Below are 20,307 nucleotides of genomic sequence, written 5' to 3' on the forward strand. Positions count from 1 at the left end.
ACCTATGTTCTCTGTACCAGTCATTATGCACTATAGCCATGGCGGTCTGACCATTTCTTTGATCTCCACTCACCCTCTACCATTATTTACTTATCTGGTCTGCACCTATGGGTTGGTCATTGTACCATACATCAGTAGTTGCTTTTCCCATATTCGCAGTAACCTCATTGATAGATCATTATATGTTGTGACCAGTGTGTCCATCCAGGATGGCGCTCGTTTTCTTTTCCCCTGCTCCCTTACCCTATTCTTGGCATTCACTATGTGTATTTTTATCATGAATTTATTAAAAACGTATATTTTTCTAACCAATGGTACTCTAAGCTCTTTTCTTCTGCTTTCTGCCGTTATGCTCGGAGCTTGTACCGAGTCATTCTTTTTTAGGTGTCCCCCTTTATCTGTTTATTTTACGGGCATTGCCCCTGTTATATATGTTGGGGGACTTCTGGGGTCTTTTTCTTCTCTTTCTGATTATTTTAACATAACCTAGAACACACGTCAACGGTGAAATATCTACATTTAAGTGGAATACGGTATTAATTAGCTTCATGACTTCTGTCTAATATCTTCTAAGTCTTGGACAGTTCCACATAAGGTGTATTAGATCTGCATTATGTGTATCACATCATTGTCAATTGTCATCCACCCGATAGTCAATTTTTTCAACAATACCGGAGTTCTATATACCCTGTGTGGTAAATTTAATTGAGATACCCTATGTGCCTCACTCACCGCCAGCACTGGAAAGTCTTTAAGTACTTCCTCCCATTGTTCCTCTGTCAATTCTCCAATATCATTTTTCCATTTATCATATAATTGTAGTGGTCTGTTTTTATGTTGCATTTCCATGAGAGTTCTATAGTGGAGGGATATTACCCCAGCTGTAGTTCCGTGCGATGCCTTGAGATCTATAATGGTATGTTTTGGCGCAGGTGTAAAACTCTCTTGTGTCTCCTGGGATTGAATAGCATGCCTTAGTTGTAAATACAGATAAAATAACTTTTTGGGTATGTTAAATTCTCGTTGTATTTGTGCAAACTCTTTTAAGGTTTTATCAGAGTATAATTGAGTCATCCGACTAAGGGTACTTTCACACTAGCGTTTTTCTTTTCTGACACTGAGTTTCGTCATAGGGGCTCAGTACCGGAAAAGAACTGATTAGTTATATCCCCATGCATTTTGAATGGAGAGCAATCCGTTCAGGATGTCTTCAGTTCAGTCTTTTTGACTTTTCAGGACGGAGATAATACCGCAGCTTGTTGCGGTTTTATCTCCGGCCAAAAAAACATTTCCATAGTAAAATACCACAATGCCGGATCCGTCCTTCCGGTCTGCGCATGTGCAGACCTTTAAAAATGTAAAAAAAATTAATACTGGATCCGTTTTGCCGGATGACACCGGAAAAACGGTTACGGTATTGCAATGCATTTTTCTGACTGATCAGGCATTTTTCAGACTGATCAGGGTCCTGATCAGTCTGAAAAAATGACATGCGTTTGCATACAGTTTGCCTGATCAGGCAGGCAGTTCAGGCAATGGAACTGCCTGCCGGAATCCAACAACGCAAGTGTGAAAGTACCCTAAGTCCATATCTCTCCCATATCTGTATATCTGATACTTTGTCTATCTCTTTATATATGTAGTTGGGCCAGATTGGGGTTTACATTGTAAATCCAGTTATTTTAGCTATGTCTCTGGATTTCCACCAAACTTTATGTATTGTACGTAGCAGCTGATATTGGGTGCCTCTGACTTGGAAAGTACCATCTTCTAAGGCTGACATTAGACATTGTCGGTTAATGAGATGTCTCACTATCCTTCCTGCTGTATTTATCTTTTCGCCATTCCCCCAACCTCTGATATGTTGTAATTGGGCTGCTAGATAATACACCAACGAGTCTGGTATAGCTAGTCTCCCTTGTGTTTTTGGCCTATGTAGTGTAGTAAGTTTTATACACGGGGTACCTCTTTTCCATATTAGATCTCTAAGTATTGCATTCAACTTATAAAAGAACCTGAGTGGTGCTTGTAATTTACCTCTAAACCCATTAATCAGTGGTGTTAGATTTAAGTCTTCAAATTCCTGTGTATTGGTAGATACCTGTATTCCCAAATATTTAAAGGATGTGACTACTTGTAGCCCCCTGTACTATACGGGGTTGAATTTCCCCCATTAGACAGTGGCATCAGGACAGATTTTGATCAGTTGATGACTAGTCCAGATAGCTTACCAAAATGATTTATAATTTGTCATGGCTTCCGGAAGAGATGATTCCCAGTTATCTAGAAATAAAAGCAAATCGTCCGCATATAGCGCAACTTTTTCAGTTAGGGTTCCATATTGAAAACCTGTGACCGCACTCGGGGCCTCTGCCAGAGGTTCCACTGCCATCGCAAACAGTAGCGGCAACAGCGGACACCCCTGTCTCGTCCCTCTATGCAGCTCAAACGAATCTGAGAGACTACCATTCACTCTTATTGCAGACCTGGGGCAAGCATATAACAGTTGTACCCATTTCATAAACACAGGTCCAAAGCCCATTCTCTCAAGCACAGTCTACAGGTATCGCCATTCCACACTGTCAAATGCTTTGGCCGCATCAAGAGATGCCACCGCTGCATTCGAGGTGTGGACCTGGCTCGCCTGGATATTCAGAAATAATCACCTAATATTCACTGCTGTCGACATATTTGGCATAAAGCCAGCCTGGTCAGTGTGAATGAGATGGATTATTACGGTATTTAAATGGTTTGCCATTACTTTTGCTAGTATTTTTAGATCTACCGGGAGTAGAGAGATGGGTCGATATGATTCTGCTTCCAGAATATCTTTGCCAGGTTTTGGTATGAACACTATTATAGCCTCATTCATAGATACTGGTAAACGCTCTGTCTCTTTGGCCTTCTTCCAAACTTCTAATAGTTAGGGAAGAAGTATTGAAGCATACTTTTTATATATTTCCAACGGTAGCCCATCCTTCCCCGGGGCCTTATTATTGGACATATTTCCCAGAGCCACCTCCATTTCTTTTATAGTTATGGGACTATCAAGTATATTTCTTTGTTTTTCAGATAAGGTGCAAAGTTTTAATGGTTGGAGAAACCTCTGTATCTCTTCATCTGATGCTCATCTGATGCACACATCTTAGACTCGTATAAAGAGGAGAAAAACCTAGAAGATCCTAAGTATTTGTTCTGGCAATGTATGGATTTCCCCCTCTGTGTTTCGAAGAGCAGCTATAAAAGTTGATTGTTGTTGAGCTTTAGAAACCATTGCTAACAGTCTACAAGCCTTTTCCCCTTCTTCATAATATAATTGTTTTTGAAAAAATCTTTTATTCCTTGCATTTAATATCAATCTATCATTCCGTTTTTGTTGTGCCTCTTTCAATTTTTCCTCTAGCTCAGTCTCTGGGCGAATAATATACTCCGCCTCTGCTGTCTCTACATCTTTTATTAGTTTCTGTATTCTGTCCCTAGTTAATAATTTTTTTTGGTTGACATCTGCTATCAATAACCCTCGTAAGAAGGCTTTCATAGTTTTCCAAACTACTAGTTTGGAAGCCGAAGGTAAGTTATATTCAAATAATTCTTTTAGCGTATCTCCTATTCCACCAACATCTGGCAGTATGTGTAACCAGTATGGATTAAATTTAAAGATCCTACTGCCTTGTAACCTGGGAGGCAAAAAATTGGCTACCACCAATACCGGAGAATGGTCCGATATTCTGCGAGGCAAGTAATGTATGTCTTGAAGTGTTTGTCCCATGGGGGCATTACCTAGGATTAAATCTATCCTGGATAGGGAGTCATACATACTCGAATAACAGGAGTATTGTTTTGTCTGTGGGTTCTTCAATCTCCAGTAATCTAGCAGGAGTGCTTCTTGTATTAATCTCCCAAATTAGGTAATTTCCCTGTTGCTGACCCATACTCATCCTATCAAGACCTAGGTGTATAACATTATTGAAATCTCCCAATATTATTACTGGAATGTCAGGGAGCCCCGCTACAAAGGCCAGTACACTCCCAAGCATCTGCGGCGAATATGGCGGTGGCACATATAGACCTATTATAATACAATGGGTTGTATAGATTTTACACTGTAGGGATATATATCTCCCCTCTGCATCTATCTTTTGGGATAGACATGTAAATGCTGTATTCCTATGAATAAGGATACTCACTCCTCTCGCATATGTAGAATAAGTGGCATGAAAACTATGCCCGCCCATTGACGATTAAGTAACTGGGTTTGGTCCAGCATTAAATGGGTCTCTTGTAGGCAACATATTAAAGGTTGATACTGTTTTATGCTATCCAATATGGCCCTTCTTTTATTAGTTTATTTTACTCCCCTAACATTCCAGCACAAAAACCTAATCATCCCCGCCATACGTAAATTTGATGCAGTAAATACGTTTCTGGTCCTGTCCATGGACAGCGGCCTGAAAATGGCATATCCTCAGTGCACAGTAATGGTTCTGACCTCTTTCCTCCTAACTTCAAATAACATGGTTGCAATTCCCGGAATACAGAATACTACACCCCTCAAACTTTTTGCCTCTAGAAAGGCAATTTTTCAAAACTTTGGCCTCCCAGCAGGTCCCCACTAAAACACCTTTATTACAGGTCTGTGGGACAAAATAGTACCTGCCACCGAGGTCGACTGCTTTTGGTTAATTCCACCACCAAATCACAGGGTGGCGCTACTAAGGCAAATAACTGCATAACCTTTTAACTCTTAATTTAATTTGCAAACGAAACACATCCTAGCCCTCTGCACCTCTTTCAGACAGTCTACACTGTAGACTGCCAAATTTTATAACCTTTAGGCTATTTTATTATATCTCTCATTTTTATCTTATAGAACCGACCCATTTTGCCTGTCATGTTGTACCATACACTTGGTCTAGTCATTCTCACGTACATACATACTTGGGTATAGTTCTCATCACTATGGGTCTTTTAGTTTCTCTTCTCTGCCAATTGTCGCTCATGACGATCTAGCCATCTCGTCGCCTCTTTCGAATCCTCAAAGAATGTAGTATTCCCCAATGCGACTATTCTTAGTTTAGCTGGATATATCTTAGAGTACGATACATTTCGTGACCTCAAGGGTCGTTTAATGTCCAGGAATCTTGCTCTCCTTTTCTGTATTTCCTGGAAGTAGTCAGGGAAGAGCGATACCTTGTGTCCATTAATGGTAAGGTCAGCCATTTCTCTAGCTATCCCAAGATAGTGTCCCGATCTTGGAGGTGCACCTGGTGGTAATGGGCGGGTTGGGACTCTATGAGCCTGTTCAACAGCGAAAAGCGGAGTCAACACCTCTGTTCCAATTTTAGCCATAATTCTAAAAATTCCATAGGATTCGCCCCTTCTGTTTTCTCGGGCACCCCCACCAGTCCATCCGCTGAGTATATTCCTTTAAGTCTCTTTTTATTGACGGTATGACATCTTCCACATATCCCTTTCGGCCCTCTAGGGCTGCTGTACGTTCTGCCAACTTTTTCAAATCATGCCAGACAATGGTAATGTCTGCCTTTATAGCTCCCACTTGTACAGTGAGGGTGCTTAGAGATTTGCCACATTTAGTAATAGCGTGCCCCCAAATCTACATCCTTGTCACCTCTTTGTAAGACGTGATCTCTATTAGGTTTATCAGTGTGCACCCCTCCAGCCTCCTCTCCTTCAGTATCAGACTCCATAGTTAACACATCTTGTGTATGTACTTGCTTTTTTTGTGCTCCCCTTCCAGATAGGGCAGAAGATGTTCAGGCATATTTCTCCAGTTTCGCTGCAGCCTCACGTTGCACTTCTGCTGCGCGGACCTGGCGCGCCGGAGTTGCTGCTCCGGCTCTACCTTAGATTTCTTTCCGTGTTCCTTTGGCGTCCTTTTTCTTCGTCATGGTTAGAAGCTGTCAGTCCCGCTGCACACCGGAGGAATCTCAGTTATGTAAGAGGCACGTTCAGCGCTGTGGTAGCTTGATATCAGCAGGTTTTCAGGATAAACTGGCTAATGGCGCAGAGGAGCTCGGCGACGTGTGTCTTCTCATATACCCTGCTTAACCACGCCCAAGGCTGGACCGGGGTTAGTCGTGGGATGCCACGTATCTTGATTTCTCGAAAGCATTTGATACTGTGCTACATAAAAGGTTATTAATGGTAAATACTCAGACTGGGTCACCATCACTATTGGTGTACTATAGGAGTCAGTGTTAGAGGGGTCACAGTCACTAGTGGGGTACCTCAGGGGTCAGTACTGGGCTCTATTCTCTTCAATATATTTATTAATGGTCTTGTAGAAGGGTTGCACTGTAAAATTACCCAAATGTGTAGATATTGACAGGCACACTTTTATCTAGATCATATAGACATAAGTTGTGAATACATTTAAACATTTATTGTCTCCTATAACTAAATTAAAACTGTAATATAAACCACTATCACAAATAAAAACTGTATTTCCTATTCACCACATGTGGGAAAAATATGTCTAGCATATACTATACACCATACGATGGTTATACTGTGTGTGGTACACAGCATATGCTGCACACATACATATACAGTATCATAAAAACATACTATATCCTATAATCAGAGGCAAAACTATAGGGGAAGCAGGGGAAGCGGCTGCTTTGGGGCCCTGACCCAGGAGGGGCCCATCCAGGAGGAGGAGGACTAAAAGATTTTGTCAGGGCCCCCTCAACAGTATTACACAATGAAATGATATACAGTGGCAGTATAGACAGTGTAGAAAACGGATGGAACAGCTGCCGGGCCTGGCCTGAGAAAGCGATCTTTACTAGCCACAGGAATGGGGGCGGCATGAAAGAAAGCGGTTTGCGAAAAAACTGGGGGAGGGGGGCCCCATTAAAAAATATGCTGTGGGGCGCAGTCATCTCTAGCTACACCACTGCCTATAATGATTCTAACATATATTTGCATCTATAATAAATCATAGTATTATTCAATTTTTTATATGTAGTTCCGGCTATTATCTTGTTTTGTAATATAAATGCCCGGTATTGGGAAACAGGTCCTCCGATATGTCCCACAGTGCGGGTATAGTTATCCTTATTATATTAGAGATGGTAAGGATTGTCTTATAACTCCAGTAAGTTCCATCTGGAATAAAGTAGATAGGAGTACGTGCTTACGAGCAATGTTTATTAGTCTCCGTGACTTTAACAGTGGATATACTTACGCTGCCCGCCGTGGCGTCACACTTGGTACTGGCATTTGCAATGCTCGCATCGGCGTCCCACGTGGTCCGTGTCTTTACATGATATCTGCCTCTGCTATAATGCGTACTACCTAATTGGGTAATCATACCGACACTTGCCTCATCTTTACTTAGTCTCGTTAAAAGTGCCCTGTCCGACCCAGGAAGAAGTACAGCAGCGTCTTAAAAAGATTAAAATAAACAAATCGCCAGGGCCGGATGGCATACACCCCCGTATTCTAAGAGAATTAAGTAATGTCATAGCAAGACCCTTATTTCTGATATTTAAGGACTCTATACTGACAGGGAGTGTTCCACAGGATTGGCGCATAGCAAATGTGGTGCCAATATTCAAAAAGGGTCCAAAAATAGAGCCCGGAAACAGTTTGAAGGTTTTCTAACAGATGCTATCTTGGAGTACCTCTAAGAAAATAAGCAAATAACGCCATATCAGCATGGCTTCATGAGGGATCGGTCATGTCAAACTAATTTAATCAGTTTCTATGAGGAGGTAAGTTCTAGACTTGACAGCGGCGAATCAATGGATGTCGTATATCTGGACTTCTCCAAAGCATTTGACACTGTACCACATAAAAGGTTAGTATATAAAATGAGAATGCTCGGACTGGGAGAAAACGTCTGTATGTGGGTCAGTAACTGGCTGAGTGATAGAAAACAGAGGGTGGTTATTAATGGTACATACTCAGATTGGGTCACTGTCACTAGTGGAGTACCTCAGGGGTCAGTATTGGGCCCTATTCTCTTCAATATATTTATTAATGATCTTGTAGAAGGCTTGCACAGTTAAATATCAATTTTTGCAGATGACACTAAACTGTGTAAAGTAATTGACACTGAAGAGGACAGTATACTACTACAGAGGGATCTGGATAGATTGGAGGCTTGGGCAGATAAGTGGCAGATGAGGTTTAACACTGACAAATGTAAGGTTATGCACATGGGAAAGAATAATGCAAGTCACCCGTACATACTAAATGGTAAAACACTGGGTAACACTGACATGGAAAAGAACCTAGGAATTTTATTGAACAGCAAACTAAAATGTGAAAACCAGTGTCAGGCAGCTGCTGCCAAGGCCAATAAGATAATGGGTTGCATCAAAAGGGGCATAGATGCCCGTGATGAGAACATAGTCCTACCACTTTACAAATCACTGGTCAGACTACACATGGAGGACTGTGTACAGTTGTGGGCTCCTGTGAATAAAGCAGACATAGCAGAGCTGGAGATGGTTCAGAGAAGGGCAACTAAAGTAATTACAGGAATGGGGCAACTACAGTACCCTGAAAGATGATCAAAATTAGGGTTATTCACTTTTGAAAAAAGATGACTGAGGGGAGATCTAATTACTATGTATAAATATATCAGGGGACAGTACAGAGATCTCTCCCATCATCTATTTATCCCCAGGACTGTGACTGTGACGAGGGGACATCCTCTGCGCCTCGAGGAAAGAAGGTTTGTACACAAACATAGAGGAGGATTCATTACGGTAAGAGCAGTGAGACTATGGAACTCTCTGCCTGAGGAGGTGGTGATGGTAAGTTCACTAAAAGAGTTCAAGAGGAGCCTGGATGTATTTCTGGAGTGTAATAATATTACAGGTTATAGCTACTAGAGAGAGGTCGTTGATCCAGGGAGTTATCTGATTGGAGTCGGGAAGGAATTTATTTCCCCTTAAGTGGGGAAAATTGGCTTCTACCTCACATTTTTATTTTTTTTGCCTTCCTCTGGATCAACTTGTAGGATAACAGGCCGAACTGGATGGACAAATTGTCTTTTTTCGGCTTTATGTACTATGTTACTATTGTGTGCTTTGTATCTTGAGGGGTTTATTAATTGGTGAGTGTTTCTTTTTAGTTAAGATCCACATCATTTACTGCAAATTATATACCCATTATTTTTCATCCCCAGAAGAACCCAGTGGTAGGAAACACGTTAGAATGGTGTAGGGTGTTTTAAGGGGGTCAGGGGTAAGTTTGTGGACAGACTGCATCCACCACTAGGGGTAGTCAGGGACCCTGTAGAGAAAGACTCTAGTATCCTAACTAAATATTATCTCCACTACCCCATCCTTTGATTCAAGCTATTTATTGTATATATCCAATTGGGGTTTAAGATATATTCCACATTGTGTTTTTTTATTGGTATTTATTAAAAGTTACATTTTAGGAGATTCATGCCTTCTGTGCTATGGATTTTGTTTAGCATGACTCATGTCATAGATTTTTGATTATAGTTTTTGATACTTTTTTAAACTCTCCACTGCCTTGGACTGATCCTTAATGTAAGTCAATTACGGAGCACTCTGAGTGGTGCATGGGAATCAAACTGTGTATTGTAATTAAAGATGAGTAAAGTTTCGAAAAATTAGATTTGGCAGCTTTGCTGAATTTCAACAAGAATTGTTCTGAATAAATTTGTCATCAATCGTGATGAATCGGGTATACCGAGGCCACTCTGCCTAATCATATTCATCTCACTTGGTGGCCCAATCTCAGTGTGAAGGTTTGGCAGTTAAACTTCAGGGAGCGTGCAGGGAGAGTGTATCACCCTGTGTATTACGTTCTAGTGCACCCACATTCATAGTTAATCCGCCCTGTAGGTACTGTGCCATCAGTATTATATGCAGGCGTAATTTATCGCCACGTGCATCACGTTGTAGTCCGCCCACCTTCATAGCTAATCCCTTCTATTAAACAAAAAGAAATGCATACAACACCCTTCAGTAAAGTAAAAAACCTGTGCGTGCCCCTGCAGGAGCTGTGTCCAAATGGCTCCTTAGTGCATGTCACAGCATTTAAACCAGATGCAGGCAGCGATTTATTTGACGCCTCCTTTAACAATGAAGCACAGTAAGTCAGTCTGTAAAATAACTGAATAACGATGAATGTTGCAGAAGTTCAACCAGATGCACGATGCGATTACAATCAGCCTGCATTCTCCCTACGCTCTTCCTACAGTCTCAAAGAACTCTCCCTAGGATCTCCCTACACTCTCCCTATCCAATATTCATTTTTTATACACTTTCCAGCAACACAGTCCCTGGCGCATGAGCGCTTTCCGGGTGTCTCAGGACAATGGCGAAAACCACGCAGGATGAGGCTTTTTTTGATGTCACAGCCCTTTGCTCAACAATAAATGTAATTCAACTTTCTTATCAAGCAAACTATATCAAGGAGATGGAAGGGAGGAGACTCTCTTGTTTAGCTCAGTGGTGTAACATTGTTAATTTGTAAGAATACTTTTTTTTTAAGTATTGGCTTTTTATGCCGGTCTTTGATCCCCCTTGCAATGCTGGAGAAAGCTGCTAACTTATAACGAGCTGCAGGCCTCATTATACCTTAGACGCTGTCTGTGCACCTGGAGTAAAAACTATTCAGCCCGTGACTGGAGTTTTTCCTCTTCTTTTTACACCTGTTTCATGGCATAATTGTTAGTAAATGATACATCCCTCCTTCCCCACAGAGCAAAACGCCCTTGTTACAAAGTTTTGCTGCATGTGTATTCAAAAAGTCGCAAAACTGGGTCTTATGGCAGTTTTTGGTGTAAAAAAAGGCCACAGTGCTGTAAGTAAATGACCCCCATATTGTCCTAATACATTGAAACAAACAGCATGTACAGGTGCCAGCCAACAATTAAAGGTGCTTCCCAGCAAGTAGTGGTGAGTTGCATCGTGTAAGGGCAAACATAATCGTCATTTAGCTGATTTCACTCACTCTTACATGCGACTTTACTTTGAGGCTAAGGACTCTTTCACACTATGAGTATTTTTGGATCAAGCCAAAACCAGGAGTGGGTCCAATAGACAGAAGAGGCACAAATATTTATTTTATAACTTTTCTCTGTAGGCTCCGCTTCTGCTTTACAAATTCTGACCATGCAAAAGTTCACATGGCTAAGTCAGCGACAGAAAAATCAATAGCAAATGAGGCCATTTTCTGGTGGCAGATTTCTAATTTGGTAGTTTTAGGGGAGTTTTTACAAGAGTATTAGAAGAGTATTTGGTAGAGATTTGTCAGCACAATAGACAGGGAAACACACATACATGGTGAGCCCTAACTGGTACCCAACCTGCCGTCCCTGCCAAGCTCTAAGCAGCAGTGAAACTGTTGGTGAGTTTTAGTTAAGGGATTCTGTCACCAGGATTAACAATATGTAGATATTTATATGTACCCATTAGTCTTCATGCAGTGTTTACAATGATCCCTCTGTTTATGCTCTGTTTGCCTTATATTCTTATAAAAAGCGATCTTATTCATATGTCAATCACCTCTGTCAGGAGCCCAAGAGGTTGTCCCACGATCTCCTGGAGCCCAGCACCGCCCGTCGATCCGGAGCCCAGCACCGCCTACTACTTAATTTATTCACTGCACTATCCTGACGTCATGTAATCTCTGCTCCGTAGTCTCGCACAGGCGCAGTGGACACTGTAGTCTGCGCCCGTGCGGACTACTGGCATCGGCTTCCACTTGTCCACTGCGCATGGGCCGGCTCCCTGACCAGAAACAGTGAATTGCTGTTAATTCTGCTGTAAAATTTCTGAAATGGTGACAATAACAAAAGTAAATAGTTGTACAGCACAGAGGGTTCTTCATACAACTTCTACACCCCTAAAACTCTTGGGGTATCACTGAATAATTATCCTACTTAAAACTTAACTTTTAGTCATTATTTGTTAAAAATAAGTCCCACAGAAATAATACGTGTATTATAGATAGCTGCATAGGTCAGATACAATGGACTTAGGTACAATGAGACACAGGGTAGATGTACAATTTCAAGTACTCGGATTTGGACCAAAGGTCCCACTCACGGTTTGATGATTTTTTCCGTTGTATGGAGATGAATCATATGACAACAGAATAGACGTAGTAGGAAGGTCCACAGAGATCTTGATAAAAAAGTGTTGGGATGGACAATTTTTCTGGTGCAGGACAGAAAAAGGCAGATACTGGGGAGATAGTATCCCTACCAGGCTATTGAAATTCTGCCTAAAAGCGGAGAGGTCTCCCGCCTAAATGCAGGAGAATCACCTCCAGAGGAGGCGACCCCACTTATCGACGGCTGTCCCTGTTGTCCTATCCCTCAAAAAATAGCTCCCAGTGTCTGTACAGCTCTGTTTGCCTTATATTCTTATAAAAAGCAATCTTATTCATATGTCAATCACCTCTGTCAGGAGCCCAAGAGGTTGTCCCACGATCTCCTGGAGCCCAGCACCGCCCGTCGATCCGGAGCCCAGCACCGCCTACTACTTAATTTATTCACTGCACTATCCTGACGTCATGTAATCTCTGCTCCGTAGTCTCGCACAGGCACAGTGGACACTGTAGTCTGCGCCCGTGCGGACTACTGGCATCGGCTTCCACTTGTCCACTGCGCATGGGCCGGCTCCCTGACCAGAAACAGTGAATTGCTGTTAATTCTGCTGTAAAATTTCTGAAATGGTGACAATAACAAAAGTAAATAGTTGTACAGCACAGAGGGAGCTTCATACAACTTCTACACACCTAAAACTCTTCCAGCCAGTCCCCTCGACTACACGTCTACCAACCACTGACTATTAGCAGCTTACTACCAAGGACTGTTGTTCGCGGGTGAAACAGAGACAATAAGAACTTACTGTTTGGTTGCCATGGAGAAGATTGACTCCTATCAACAGTAACTGCAGGTAATGGGCATTGTCACTCTCAATAAAGTTTATTGTACTTGGGGAAAAAAAATAAACACAGTCGAGCTGCAAATTGGAATCATGTTCGCGAAAGAGGCGTGGTTAGGAGTGACTTCTGTTTGGCTGCTAGGGAGCTGTATGAGCGGCCTTAGTAACCATGAACTGAATAGAAGATCGTGGATTTCGTGGACGTTTAAATCCCATGAGGAATGGCTGCCCAGCAGATCAAGGACGGGGAGTACACGGCAACCATCTATAAACTGGTGAGAGACCCCGATCACTGCATGAAATCGGCATTGATCTGCATCGTACAGCCTGGTGTTGTTAGGAGGCCTTCTCCATCCTGCTTGAAGGGGTTCATTCTCTTCATGTTTAGGACTGGTAGTCCAGGGAGCCGGCGCATGAGCAGTTGGCAAGTGGAGGCCGGTGCCAGTAGTCCGCACGGGCGCAGACTACAGTGTCCACTGCGCCTGCGCAAGACTGAGGAGCAGAGATTACATGACGTCAGGATAGTGCAGTGAATAAATTAAGTAGTAGGCGGTGCTGGGCTCCAGGAGATCGTGGGACAACCTCTTGGGCTCCTGACAGAGGTGATTGACATATGAATAAGATCGATTTTTATAAGAATATAAGGCACACAGAGCATAAACAGAGGGATCATTGTAAACACTGCATGAAGACTAATGGGTACATATAAATATCTACAGTCGTGGCCAAAAGTTTTGAGCATTACATAAATATTGGAAATTGGAAAAGTTGCTGCTTAAAGGGAACCTGTCACCGGGATTTTGGGTATAGAGCTGAGGACATGGGTTGTTAGATGGCCGCTAGCACATCTGCAATACCCAGTCCCCATAGCTCTGTGTGCTTTTATTGTGTAAAAAAAAACCGATTTGATACATATGCAAATTAACCTGAGATAAGTCATGTCCCTGACTCATCTCACATACAGGACTCATCTCAGGTTAATTTGCATATGTATCAAATCATTTTTTTTACACAATAAAAGCACACAGAGCTATGGGGACTGGGTATTGCGGATGTGCTAGCGGCCATCTAGAAACCCATGTCCTCAGCTCTATAACCAAAATCCAGGTGACAGGTTCCCTTTAAGTTTTTATAATAGCAATTTGCATATACTCCAGAATGTTATGAAGAGTGATCAGATGAATTGCATAGTCCTTCTTTGCCATGAAAATTAACTTTATCCCCAAAAAAACTTTCCACTGCATTTCATTGCTGTCATTAAAGGAGCTGCTGAGATAATTTCAGTAATCGTCTTGCTAACTCAGGTGAGAATGTTGACGAGCACAAGGCTGGAGATCATTATGTCAGGCTGATTGGGTTAAAATGGCAGACTTGACCTGTTAAAAGGAGGGCGATGCTTGAAATCATTGTTCTTCTATTGTTAACAATGGTGACCTGCAAAGAAACGCGTGCAGCCATCATTGCATTGCATAAAAATGGCTTCACAGGCAAGGATATTGTGGCTACTAAGATTGCACCTCAATCAACAATTTATAGGATCATCAAGAACTACAAGGAAAGAGGTTAAATTCTTGTTAAAGGCTTCAGGGCGTCCAAGAAAGTCCAGCAAGCGCCAGGATCGTCTCCTAAAGAGGATTCAGCTGTGGGATCGGAGCGCCACCAGTGCAGAGCTTGCTCAGGAATGGCAGCAGGCAGGTGTGAGCGCATCTGCACGCACAGTGAGGCGAAGACTTTTGGAAGATGGCCTGGTGTCAAGAAGGGCAGCAAAGAAGCCACTTCTCTCCCAAAAAAACATAAGGCTCGGGGACCAAAACGTTGACATTTTGGGTTCATGGCCTGGAAACTCCCCAGATCTTAATCCCATTGAGAACTTGTGGTCAATTCTCAAGAGGCGGATGGACAAACAAAAACCCACTAATTCTGACAAACTCCAAGAAGTGATTATGAAAGAATGGGTTGCTATCAGTCAGGAATTGGCCCAGAAGTTGATTGAGAGCATGCCCAGTCGAATTGCAGAGGTGCTGAAAAAGAAGGGCCAACACTGCAAATACTGACTCTTTGCATAAATGTCATGTAATTGTCGATAAAAGCCTTTGAAACGTATGAAGTGCATGTAATTATATTTCACTACATCACAGAAACAACTGAAACAAAGATCTAAAAGCAGTTTAGCAGGAAACTTTGTGAAAACTAATATTTGTGCCATTCTCAAAACTTTTGGCCACGACTGTACATATCGTTAATCTGGTGACAGAATCCCCTTAAAGGGGTTGTCCAGGTTCAGAGCTGAACCTGGACATCCCTCCATTTTCACCCAGGCAGCCCCCCTGACATGAGCATCGGAGCAGTTCATGCTCCGATGCTCTCCTTTGCCCTACGCTAAATTGCACAGGGCAAAGGCATTTTTCTGAGTTCCGGTGACGTACCGGGCTCTCTATGGGGCTGACAGGAACCCCGGTGACGTCACCGGCACTGATGGGCGGGATTTAAGCCCGCCCCTCAGAGCCGGTGACGTCACCGAACACACTGCTGGGCGGAAGTTACCACCCGGCAGTGTGTTATTGAAAACACAAGAGCCCGTGCCCTGCGCGATCTAGCGCAGGGCACTGGAGCGCATCGGAGCATGAGATGCTCCGATGCTAGGCTCAGGGGGGCTGCCGGGGTGAAAATAAGGGTATGTCCGGGTTCAGCTCTGAACCCGGACAACCCCTTTAAGTGGCTGAAAATACTTGTTTTCTACTGCTGATTCAGCAGCAGATTAATGGCAGATTTTATCCGTGTGAATATACGCTGACAGATATTTTTTCTTGCATTATTCTTTTTAGCAAAATGTATCTTTTTCTGCCGAATTTTTAACTCCTCTCCCCCAGATGTACAGTATGTGGGACAATAGTGACCAAGCTATTTTTTTCATCATCACATTCCAAGAGCTCTAACTTTTTATTGTTCCATCATTGTAGTTGACTGAGGGCTTGGTTTCAATGCGACAAATGGCAGTTTTTAATAGCACCATTTTGGGGTGCAAATAACTTATTGATTAACTGTTATTAACTCTTTCTAGGGGATGGGTAAAAAACAGCAATACCAACGAGTTTCTACATTTGTAAATTTTAACTTTGTGGTATAAATAACATGATAACTTTATTCTCTGGGTCAGTACAATTGCAGCAATACCAAACACATATCTATTTTTCTTTACGTTTTACTGCTTTTGCACAATAAAACTTTAAAATACAATGTTTTTGCATCACCACATCCCAAGACCCATAACTTTTATTTTTAGTTCTACAGAGATGTAGGATGACTTGTGGTTTATATTGGTACCATTTTGGGATACATAACTGTCACCACACACTACACCAGACACCACCTTTCACTCACTTCTTGGCTAGGCCTATGTTCAGTTACCTGTGGGTTTATACAGAGCGCTATCCCCAGACTACACAAAGCTGGATACAGTACTCTATTCTATGGGTCCCTATCCTTACTTATGCTAGAAATATTCCCACCCACTGCGCAGCAACTGCAGAGGGAAACCAATATACTGCTTTACACACAGTACATTGCAATACTAAATATAACCGGGGTACGTCAACAGGACAACAGAACAGCAATTAAACTTAATGGTTTAATATAATTTAACAACAGTGCATACAAGTTACACAAAGAACAATACAAGAAAAGGTAAAATAAAGGCATTACATAAAAATTTTACTCACATGTGACTTGCATATTCCTCCCAGTGGTCCTTAACATTCAGTTCTTGTCCTTTATCCAGGTACCTCACACATATTCAGGTGGGTTTTTAAAACTTTCCCTGGACCATTGCACCATATATTTCCCAATCATACAGATAATGTCATCAGATGTGTCCTGCCCTCTATCCAATCCATGTGGCTTCATACAAAGGCAAAGCAAATCTGACATTGTTTTTTTTTTTTTTTTTACTGAGTTAACCATGCAAAATAAATTACATGATAACTGTATAGGGTGGGTTGTTTTAGAAGTGTTAATACTAAATGTAGAGGACTTTTTATTTTTGCAATTTTTTCCATCGAAAAGCATTATTTATTTTTATGGAAAACGTGTATTTTTTTTAAATGGAGATTAAAAAAAAAGTAAAACTTTTTTTTTTTTTTTTACACTTTTTAGCCCCTCAAGGGACTGTTACATACGATCCCTGTATCACTTACATAGTACACTGTACTTCTTATGTAATACACTAAATACTGTCAGTATTATACTGACAGACACTATCAGGTTGTGCCTCTGACACAGCAGGATAGGGCATACACTGCAGGCAGGCCTGGGGACCTTCATAGTCATCTCTCCTGGATATGTCAATCAAAAAGGAGAGGGAGGGTCTAGCAGAGGAAGCGGGAGGAATTACGATACAAAGAGCAGTTTGGGCCTCCTCTCACTGCACTCAATTTGCATATGGATTAAAAGTACTTTTTTGGATCGCTAAGTGAAAGGTATGATTACGTTCAGCTGACCTAGCCCTACAAGCCCTACAATCATTGTGCCTGGTTTACCAGGGACAGGCTCCTTTAATGCTTAAGATTATGTGATGTGTGGATAAAACATTTGACAGAGGAACAGAGCAGCAGCACAACGCCTTGCCGAATCCGATGTAAGTCCATATATAAAGTGTTGGAACCATGAGCATAAAAATAAAGAAAAACTGCAGCACTCTTCCAAGTCTTGTGATTTATTCAAAAAAGTGCATAAAAAATTGCAATGTTTCGACTATAACCTAGTTTTTCTCAAGCCAGAAGTGAACATATATGGTCTTGTTTAAATACCCTTTTGGTACATGAAAAATCCACCCACCATTCATGGACGGCCCACAAAATCTGCGTATACACCTAAGTTAAGTTAATTTACAAATAATCAATTGTTCCGATACATAATGTGTACTTACAGTAGTAATGGTGTAAACAAGGAGATCAGAATAGGCGTCATTCTACTAAAAGAATAGAGATGTCATGCCCGTGTGTGGGAGGCAGACACCAGACCGGACGAAGACAAAGAGGGAACAAGGAACAAGACCTGAAAGCTAGGGAAGAAAGGAGGACACCTCCTTGTCAAATCCCCAGTCACAGTCCTGACTGGCTATCATAATGAACAGACCCCAAAGGTAGGTGAGTTCATACGCAGGAGTCCTAGAGTCCTAACTCGCCCTATAAGACCCTGGAGATAGTGACAAGACTGAGCTACCTGTTCCTCCAGAAAGGAAGGACGAACAGGAGTCTCCCTGAGGCCTAAAACAAAGGGCAGGGGAAAAACAACACACAGATAAACCAAAACAAAATGCAAAAGGGAAAGGAAACACTTAACTTTTCAATAGTTATGGCAGCAACAGGAACTCAGCCGAGAACCAAACACAAGCAGATCACAGATACCACTGAAGCTATAAACCGCACAGCATTGTCGGAGAAGCAACTATAAATAAGGAAAGGTAAATGACCACAATAGCAACACCTGGAGGTTAGAGGTGTGGCCAGTATCAGAAACAACACAGACGCCTTTTGATCCACAAAGAAACCGGTCAGCTCAAAGCACATGTTGCCAGTCTCACAGATCTTCTGTCACACACTGTCGCGGGGACGTCCGTATGTCAAGTAACGTCTATGACAGTACCCCCCCATTTATACTTGTTGGTTTATACTTGTTGCCCATATTCATCAAGTTATTTTGAATCCTCTGCCATATGGATGAAAATAATGACGAAAAACGTTCTTCCACAGATATACCGGATATACCAAGTATCTGAACCGGAAATTGTGCCAAAATGCGGGTGAAACCCATATACCCCAAAAAACGGCGACTTCCCAGTGGACTGTCTACTATTATTTATGGCAAACTCTGCCAGAGACAAAAACGAGAACCACTCCTCCTGGTTCTCAGAGACAAAACATCTTAAGTAAGTCTCCAGACTCTGATTAGTGCGCTCTGTCTGTCCGTTCGACTGAGGATAAAAAAGCTGAAAAAAAAGACAATTGTACTCCCATCCGAGTACAGAATGCCTTCCAGAATCTGGACACAAACTGTCCCCCGATCCGAGACCACTTCAGAGGGAATGCCATGAAGTTTCACAATGTTGTCAACAAAACACTTGTGCAAATGTTTTAGCATTAGGTAGGTCAGGTAATGCAATAAAATGCACCATTTTACTAAAATGATCAACTTGTGTAGGAAGTGCGTGCCTACCGCTGGAACACACACAGAGTTCCGGAAGTGACATCACGGGCATGCCAGGATTAACCGGAAGTAATGTAGCATGTCACCGGTATCTAGGCAACAGAAGTGGCCAGAAACTGGACGTGACACATTGCGTCACGTGTATCTAGGCAACCAGGAGTTTACTATATAGTGAGGATGAGAGCATAAAGTGAAAATATGTAAAGCACTGTAGGGGAATGACTGTGGCCGCTAGGTGTAGATGGTCGATACAGCCAAAGCAAGCTGGTAAAACCCCTATGTACTACTTTTCAGTCTGGGTGAGTGGTCTGTGTGGCATCTCGTAATTGTATTTGGTCTGTGAGTATCTCTCCATCTGTCTCATCCCATTCATCTTTTTAATGATTTGGAGTGAGATGACAGGAGGCCTGTGGATGGTATTTAAGAGAGTTATGTGGATTTGCAATCGGTTTGTGTCATCTAAATGGTGACCCAAGTGCATCCACTTTAAATTGTCAGTGGAGACTGGACTAACCTTGTTAGTTTGTGTCCCCTATTTGTGAACCCTACATCTGACCGGTCTCGTTGCTTTCCCCTTTGGCATGTATGTTGCTGTTGATGTCGCCATATTACGGGTGGGTTGGAATCATCTAAATGATGATCCCACCAGGTGGTTGTTCTTTCAGCTTGCTTTGGCTGTATCGACCATCTACACCTTGCAGCCGCAGTCCTCCCCATACAGTGCTTTACATATTTTCACTTTAAGCTCTCATCCTTACTATACAGTAAACTCTGGTTGCTTAGATACGGGTGACATGATACGTCACTTCCGGCTTCTGGTCACTTCTGTTGCCTAGTTACTGGTGAAGCGCTACATCACTTTCGGTTAATCCTGGCATGCCCGTGACTTCACTTACGGAATTCGCCGTGCGTTCCAGCGGTAGGCACGCAATTCCTATACACGGTGACCACATGTGGATTGTTAAAGTCTCCTTCAGCTACTCTCCATTCTATTAGTAGAATGACACCTTCTCCGATCTCCTTGTTTACACCATTACCACTGTAAGTACACATTATGTATTGGAACAATTGATTATTTGTTTGTAAATTTATTTATACTTAAAGAGGACCTTTCACCAATACCTCACACTGTAGCCCATGTTCCCTAGATGTTATATCGCTATTTTTTTTCATGATATGCTCCTCCGCTGCGCCC

Source organism: Bufo gargarizans, chromosome 4, assembly GCF_014858855.1.
Source record: "Bufo gargarizans isolate SCDJY-AF-19 chromosome 4, ASM1485885v1, whole genome shotgun sequence".
Classification (NCBI taxonomy): Eukaryota; Metazoa; Chordata; class Amphibia; order Anura; family Bufonidae; genus Bufo; species Bufo gargarizans.